Consider the following 9071-nt stretch of genomic DNA (forward strand, 5'->3'; position numbering starts at 1 on the left):
GTTATTTGATCTCTAGTAAACCTACATACAACAAAAGTATGATAATACAGATGACTCTAAACACACGTCAATATTAATCACACCAACAAGGCTAAGCCACCTTCAGTACCAGATATCACTTTAGTACTGAATATTTTCCAGATGACATGAACCTGAAATCCAATCTGTCCAGATTATATTCTATTTCTGAGGATTTATATAAGCACTGAATTTCCTGAAAATCAATTAAATAGAGCTCTTTTACCAATTTATTGTTGGCAATACCACACATCTATGACTCACAGAGAGACATATGAACACACAAACACAAACAAACACTGAGGCCTCAGAGTTCCCATTCCAAAACTTCAGGCCTGAATCAGGCACAACATAAAATCTATCAGTTACAAGAGGTTGGATTCAAATTGGGCTTCTGGTAGAGGGAGCAAATCAAGGTCACCTATCTAGATGGCTAAACCCTTTTTACTAGTGTTTACAGAAAAGGCACCTAGGATTTCTACTTATCCTTGACAAGTCAAGTTCTAAATGCATTTACCCTCTTTTTTTAAAAATTTGTGTTTATGATTGCAGACATAAGTGTTCCCGAGAAGACCTAATGGGACATTTGGACCTCAAAATACAACCCAGTTCCTCCTAATTTGACTTTGTTTCCCCTTTGTTTAATACTTCCAAGCCTCTTGAATTCCCTGGTGGTTCATAGTTCAGAATCTGCCTGTCAATGCAGGGGACATGGATTCGAGCCCTGATCCAGTAAGATTTTATGAGCCGTGGATCAACTAAGCCCATGGTCCACAACTACTGAGCTTGTGCTCTACAGCCTGTGAGCCACAACTACTGAGCATATGTGTGACAAATAATGAAGCCCACACACGGAGAGCCTGGGGTCCACAACAACAGAAACCCTCGCATTAAGAAGACAGTGCACTGTAATGAAGACTAGCCCCTGCTCATCAAAATTAGACAAAGACTGTGTGTAGCAACAGAGACACAATATAGCCAATGAATGGATAGAAAAATTGTATATTGAAGGAAAATTCTTACAGGCCTCTTAAGATAAATAGGGAAGATTTGGTAAGTGGTCAAAGGATTGGTGAGCTTCAGATGAGTTTTGGAGCCACACATCTGGTCCTGTAAAGACTACATTTGCATAACAAGGAGAGTTTTGGCTTTTCTTTCTTTCCTTTTTTTTTTTTTTCCAAAGAATTGGATGGTTACCTAAATGATATTGAAAGCCTGACATACCCATTCACATATGTTGTAACACTTACCTTTCTGCATTTAGCTTTGGGGACAAGGCCTCTTCCAAAATACCTGTCAGGAAGTAAATATCAGACATGGTCAGCTTAGTCAGACCAGTGGCCTCTTATTTTGGTAATGTATTTTCAAATATTTTTGAGGAACTTCCCTAGATCTAAGAAGTCTGTACCTCATGTTTAGACACTATATAACCCTTTTTACTTAATAATCACTGGATGGATATTTTTGGCCAAGGCTGGAACCTTGATATTCCACATTCCAAGTTCCTTATTAAAACTTCTATTTTAGCTTCAGAGTTTATCCATTCCCCTTTGCTTTCTTTTAGAACCATTTGGTGATGAGGGTGGTTCCCTTGCCCCTCAAGAAACAGATTGAGCCCTAATTTAGTTAATAAATATTTTCCCATTAAAGGGATGGGATGGTCAAACACAAAAAGAAAGGAATGTAAAAACAGTTGGCCATTGATCTTGCAAAAAAAGGGGTTCCAGGAAATTGTCCTCTGTCTCTTTCCTAACAACCCCATTATGTTTTCCTAATGACAGCTAAGGTTTCCAATCCTTTTGATTAAGACTGAGAAGGTTGTGCCAATGTCTATGAGATATTCTATCAACTGATGCACCACAACAATGAACACAGGAGGCTCGACATTAGTTATATACATGGTAGCTCTAGTCAGAGCCACTTTTGGTCTTGGGCCCCTACAGTCTTCTGATTGCAAATCCATCAATGGCTGAATGGACTCCATCACTTTCTGGTCTCTTGGGCATTCCCTCTTCCAATCCCTGGCTGTTTGCAATGGGCACTTGGATCATAATCCTTCCTCAGTGTCCCTTTTGTCACATAGAGTTTACTGGCCTTGTATGTATACCCCATAGGCCTTATGGTCTGCCAGGGCCACATTGGATGGAACAGACAGCTTCCTCTTTAGTGGATTCTGAGCAGATGATAACACAGCCATCATTTGGGCCATTTGCATATTTCTCTGGCTGTGTTCAACATTTTGCACCATATCCCTGTAACTGAAAACCAAATTAGCCTTTTGGAACAAATTGTTCCACAAATTCTGAAGATCACCGTTGTTACTTGAATTTTGCACCTGAAGTTTGGGACACACTGGGCTAGGAAATTCATAGCTAAAAAGGCCTGAACCTCAATGGAGGAAGGATCCACTATTACTCAGGATCCATCGCCCTGTGGCGGGGTGGGCGGGGGTTGTAAGTTAAACTGTCCTCAGTGTCCTTCCTGGAGTTATGCCTCTGAGCTACACACATCTTAAATTCCTTTGGGAATCCATTGTCTAGATACAAGGCCCTGAAAAATTGAACGTAGGGTACTTCACTGCATTTTAAACTTATTTGCTTATATTGTGGCCAAACCTGGTGCCATACCTGATTAAGATTTTTTTCTTTGAATTCCTGTTTTCCAAATCTTTCCCAATCCTGGAGTATATGGACCAGAGCAGTATTGGTTGGGGTTGATGCAGCCTAGTCCACTTCAGACAAGCCTGAAGTGACATCTCTGACCTCCGAGCTATCCGAAATTCCCCTCTTAAGTCACAATGAACCACACGATATTGTCAAGTTTGGCATTTATGATTTTAGATGCTATGCCTTCCAAGGTAGTCTCCCAAACAGGTATTAGTGTCAAAAGCTTCACAAAAAAATGGAACAGAAGATGTCCCCAATGGTGTTGATGACAAGCAAGAGTTATGCTAGGTATAAGTTGGGAATAAAGGGTCACCATTGTAAGGGTCAGAGGGAGGGGAGTAAAAGCAATATAGAGCACACCTTGGTGGTCACACAGGTCTTCTGATGTTAATGAAAGGAAGGAAGGAAGGAAGGAAGGAAGACAAAGAATGAGAAAGAGAGGGAGCAGGAATGCATAAGCATGTAAGAATGTAGGAGAAAAACCTCAGAGTCAAGGAGAAGAGTATACAGATTAACAATTTTCTCCTGAACTTGCTGTTGAATGTGTACACACATAGAGGGTTGACACGTCAGCCGAAGAAGATCAGACATCGGCAGAGCATTCCCCCTAGCATACCTGGCATGTGATGTACTGAGGTACAAGATAGATGGGCTCCAGGCTAGGCATTTAAAACTGGCTCCCTATTTACATCTCATGAGGCAAGAGACAAATGGGCTTCAGGACTATGTATTTATGACCAGACACCTGTCTATATTTTTGATATCTGCACTAGGATATAAGAAAGAGCAACACAAATAATGTAAATAACTGAATATTGGACACTTTTCTGGCATTGGCAGAGAGGGGTTAAACCCTGTTAAGAGATCAAGAGGTCATAAATTCCCCATTCTTGAGACAAGGGAGAGAGTTCACATGCACAGAAAGGCTCCTTGGAGGTCAAGAGGAGCTACACCATCATATGCCATGGTAAGCCATTCCCATAGGCCTTTGGGCTGAAATCGATCTTGGAAAAAATTTGTGCACTCATGATGGGGAGTGTTCTGGGACACGTCAGGAGTGAAGAAAGAAACCAGATGGTTGACTAACCATAAACAAAACCAGGAAAACTGCCCTATATTAATGACTTCACCACCTCTTACTTTTTTTTTTAAGACCTTTATTAGAATATAATTGTTTTACACTGCTGTGCCAGTTTTTGCTGTACACCAAAGTGAATCATCTGTATTTTTAATTATATCCACATATTCTGTCCCTCCCACGACTCCCTCCCCTCCCCATTTCCCAGCTCTCTAAGTCATCACCCATCACTGAGTTGATCTCCATGTATTATGCACCAGCTTCATACCAGCTATCTATTTTACTCTTGGTAGTGTATATATGTCAGTGCTACTCTCTCTTTTCATCCCAGCTTCCCCTTCACTCCCCACTCCATGTCCCCAAGTCTGTTTCCTGCATCTGCATCTTAATTTTTGCCCTGTTACTGGGTCCATCAGCATCATTTTTTTAAGATTCCATATATATGAGTTAACATACAGTATTTGTTTTTTTCTTTCTGACTTACTTCCCTCTCTACAACACACTCTAGGTCCATCTGCCTCCCTAAAAGTAACCCAATTTAATTTGTTTTTATGCTGTGTAATACTCCATTGTTTATATATGCCATATCTTCTTTATCTATTCATCTATTGATGGGCATTTAGGTTGCTTCCATGTCCTGGCCATTGCAAATAGTGCTGCAGTGAACATTGTGGTACATATTTCTTTTAGGATTATGGTTTTCTCTGGGTATATGCTCAGGGTTACTGGGTCATATGGTAGTTTTATTTTTATTTTTTCAGGGAACATCCATACTGTTTTCCATAGTGGCTGTACCAATTTACATTCCCACCAACAGTGCAGGAAGCTTCCCTTTTCTCTGCACCCTCTCCAGCATTTATTCTTTCTAGAATTTTTGATGATAGCCTTTCGGGCCAGTGTGAGGTGATACATCACTGTGGCTTTGACTTGCATTTCTCTAACGATTAGAGATGTTGAGCATCTTTTCATGTGTTTGTTGACCATCTGTACGTCTTCTTTGGAGAAATATCTATTTAGACCTTCTGCTCATTTTTGAATTGTGTTATTTGCTTTTTTGGTAATAAGTTGCATGAGCTGCTTGTATATTTTTTTAGATTAATCCTTTGTCAGTTGCTTCCTTGGCAAATATTTCCTCCCATTCTGAGTGTTGTCTTCTTGTATTGTTTTTGATTTATTTTGCTATGCAAAAGCTTTTAAGTTTCATTAGGTCCCATTTGTCTATCCTTTTTTTTTTTAACAAAAAAAGGTTATTTATTAATTATCCTGGCAGTGTCTAAAACATGTAAATAACAACCATTTTGGATGGGCTATACAGTTGTTTTAAACATACATCAAAGATGCTAAGTTATGCCCTTTGAAGGAGGGAAGGAAGAATATGGCTAAAGAAAATGCTTCTTCTTCTTTACAAAAGAGAGGAAGTAGAAATAAGCTACAGCTTAATGCAGGCCACATCCTCACCCCAGGCTGTAATATCCCTCTGACAGTGTAGCAATATAATTCAAATGGATCTGGAGTTTATAGGCTAAACAGAAAGGTATGACTTTCAAGTCTTTTTATAACTTGAAATCTTCATTCTAGAATTCCTGCTATGACTTCATTTGTCTGTTTAGTGTCGTGCACAGTCGAGTAATTTTTTTTAAAGGGAGGCCCTTTTCAATCTGAGAAAAATTTTCTCTTTAAAGACAGAAAATTTGGGAAATATTCTTAGGTCGCAACTTTCCAAAACTATACATACTGCTCCCATGAATTCTTGCACCATTTGTTTACTCTTGATTTTATTTCCATTATTCTAGGAGAGGGCTCAAAAATGATCTTGCTTTGATTTATGCTATAGAGTGTTCTGTCTATGTTTTCCCCTAAGAGATTTATAGTGTCTGGCCTTAGATTTAGGTCTTTAATCCATTTTGAGTTTATTTTTGTGTATGGTGTTAGGAAGTGTTCAAAGTTCATTCTTTTACATGTAGCTGTCCAATTTTCCCAGCACCACTTATTGAAGAGGCTATTTTCCATTGTATATTCTTGCCTCCTTTGTCAAAGATAATGTGCCCATATGTACTTGAATTTACCTCTTTGCTCTCTATTTTGTTCCATTGATCTTCCTTTCTATTTTTGTGCCAGTACCATACTGTCTTGATCACTGTGACCTTGCAGTATAGTGTGAAGCCAGGAAGCCTAATTCCACCAACTCCATCTTTCCTTCTCAAGATTGCTTTGGGTATTCAGGGTCTTTTTCATTTCCATACAAATAATATTTCTTGTTCTAGTTCTGTGAAAACTGCCATTGGTAATTTGATAGGGATTGTGTTGAATTTATAAATTGCTTTGGGTAGTACAGTCATTTTCACAATGTTGATTCTTCCAATCCAAGAACATGGTATGTCTCTCCAACTGTTAGGGAGAAAAATCTCTGGATGCCTGATCTAGGAACCACTTAACCAACATTACAAAAGATCTCAAAAGCAAATACACATCACTTAAAGGCAGAGACACTCATACTATCTATTATTAAAAGCAGCATTTCAAGACAACTTTGGAGGGAGAAACCATATTTAGTCTTGGCCCAGCATACTCGCAATAAAATCAATTTATCAAGGAAATTTACTCCAATCTCAGAGAATCCTAATTATGCACTCCTCTTTCCAGAACAATATTTTTCATTCCTGTCACCTTCTTTTACCTAAAACATACATCTTACTTTCCTTAAAAGTTTTTTTTTTCATATACTATTACTTTTCTGGTTGACAAATTTAAAGCAGAATAAGGTGTTATTTGACATTTAGTAAACCTAGATACAAAGAAAGTATGATACTCAATATAGATGACTCTAAAGACACGTCTATATTAATCACACCAACAAGTTTAAGTCACCTTCAATACCAGATATCACTCTAGTACTGAATATTTTCCAGGTGACATGAACCTGAAATGCATTCCAACCAGATTATTTTCTATTTCTGAGTATTTATATAAGCACTTAATTTCATTTAAGTCAATTAAATACAGCTGTTTTACCAATTAATTTTTGGCACTACCGTACATCTATGGCACACACATACGTACATATAAACACACAGAAACACTGAGGCATCAGCATTCCCATTCCAAAATTTCAGTCCTGAGTCAGGTACACCATAAACCCTACCAGTTACAAGAGATTGGATTCAAATTGGGCTTCTGGCAGATGGAAAAAATCAAGGTCACCTATCTAGATGGATAAACCATTTTTACTAGTGTTTACAGAAAAGATATCTAGGATTTCTACTTATCCTTGACCAGTCAAGTTCAATGTTCTAAATTACTGTACTCTCTTTTTTAAAATTTACATTGAGACACTGAGGCGGCAAAGCAGGAGTGTCAGAGATCCTGCCCTGTCAAGGCCTTGAGGCGGGGGTCCAGAGACTGCGGGCTGGGCCAGACGCCAACCCCTATCTTCCAACACCACCAATGTGCAGGAGGGAGAGGTGAGGGGCCCCAGGCAGAAGGAGAAGAGTGGCCCTCTTCACCATGAAGTTCCATCCATCATCTGGTGCGGCCTAGGCCCATCCCTGGTGAGCAGGAGATAACCACATCCGTTGGTTGACATCAAAAGAAAGAAAAAATATGGTGGTGAAGCACAAGGATGTGGAATGCATCCCTCTCCACAGATGCATCAGGAATACATCAAATGAGATAATAATTCCCACAGAGAGCAAGCTGAACAGCAACGGATGACCTCGGACACCAGAAAGGACTGCAAAGATCCTGACATAACTGGTATTTGTTTGACTCAGCACTCTGCCATTAGTCTGAGGCTTGGACTGTCTTCTTTAAATCTCTTTATTGCCAGGACAAACAACTTCTGAAGTCTGGACTACTCCATCAGAAGTCAAGTAGGAGGCTCTGGGGAGGGAGCACTGAATCCCAGATGCTAGACTACTAGGGAGTCCTCACTCACAGGGAAGATTAACTGCAGAGAACTCTCATGAAGCCCTGTATCAGAGTCTAAGATCTGGCTTCATCTGACTGTCTGCAACTGCCAGTGCTGGACAACTCACAGCAAACTACAGAAAAGACAGGAACACAAACCCACCCATTAACACACAGACTACCTAAAGCCATATTAACATCACAGATACCCTAAAACAGACTACCTGACATAGTCCAGCTCATCAGAGAGAAAAGACACAGAGCCACATATCAGAAAGCAGACACCAGACCCCCCCAACAGGAAGCCTATTCAAGATGCTAGACAAACCCCACCACAGGGGGCAGAGGGCAGAAAAAGAGGAATTCCTACTAGGCAGCATAGGGAAAGGAGACAGCACAACCTATAAATTAGACAAAACAAGAAAACAAAGAAACAGCTTGCAGGCAAAGGAGCAAGAAAAAAAAAAAAAGACCAAATAAATGCAGAGGGAATAGGAAAATTGGCTGAAAAATAATTCAGAGTAATGATAGTAAAAAGGATCCAAAATCTCAACAACAAAATAAGGAAAATACAAGAAACAGTTAATAAGGACTCAGAAGAACTAAAGAGCAAACAAACAGTAATGGGTAACAAAATAACTGAAATTAAAAATACTCTAGATGGTATAAACAGCAGAATAACTGAGGCAGAATAATGAATAAGTGAATTGGAAGATAGAATGGGGGAAATAACTGCCACAGAGCAGGAAAAAGAAAAAAGAATAAAAAGTATGTAAAACAATCTCAGAGACCTTGGTGACATCATTAAGCACACCAACATTCGATTCACAGGCATTCCAGAAGAAGAAGAAAAAAAGAAATGATCTGAGAAAATATTTGAAGAGGTTACAGTGGAAAACTTCACCAACATGGGAAAGGAAATAATTAATCAAGTCCAAGAAGCACAGAGAGTCCCATACAGAGTAAACCCAAGGAGAAATACACCGAGGCACATATTAATCAAACTTATGAAAAATAAACACAAAGAAAAAATATAAAAAAGGAGCAAGAGAAAAGCAACAAATAACATATAAGGGAAAACCCATAAGGATAACAGCTGATCTTTCTGCAGAAATTTGCAGGCCAGAAGGGAATGGCAGGATATACTGAAATTCCTGAAAGAGAAAAACCTATAGTCAAGAATACTCTACCCAGAAAGAATCTCATTCAGATTCAGCAGAGAAATCAACAGCTTTACAGAGAAGCAAAAGTTAAGGGAATTCAGCACCACCAAACCAGGCTTACAACAATTGCTTAAGGAATTTTTCTAAGTAGGAAACACAAGAGAAGGAAAAGACATACAAAAAACAAACCCAAAACAGTTAAGAAAATGGGCATAGGAACAAACATGTCAATAATCACCT

This window comes from Hippopotamus amphibius, chromosome 3, assembly GCF_030028045.1.
Source record: "Hippopotamus amphibius kiboko isolate mHipAmp2 chromosome 3, mHipAmp2.hap2, whole genome shotgun sequence".
NCBI lineage: Eukaryota > Metazoa > Chordata > Mammalia > Artiodactyla > Hippopotamidae > Hippopotamus > Hippopotamus amphibius.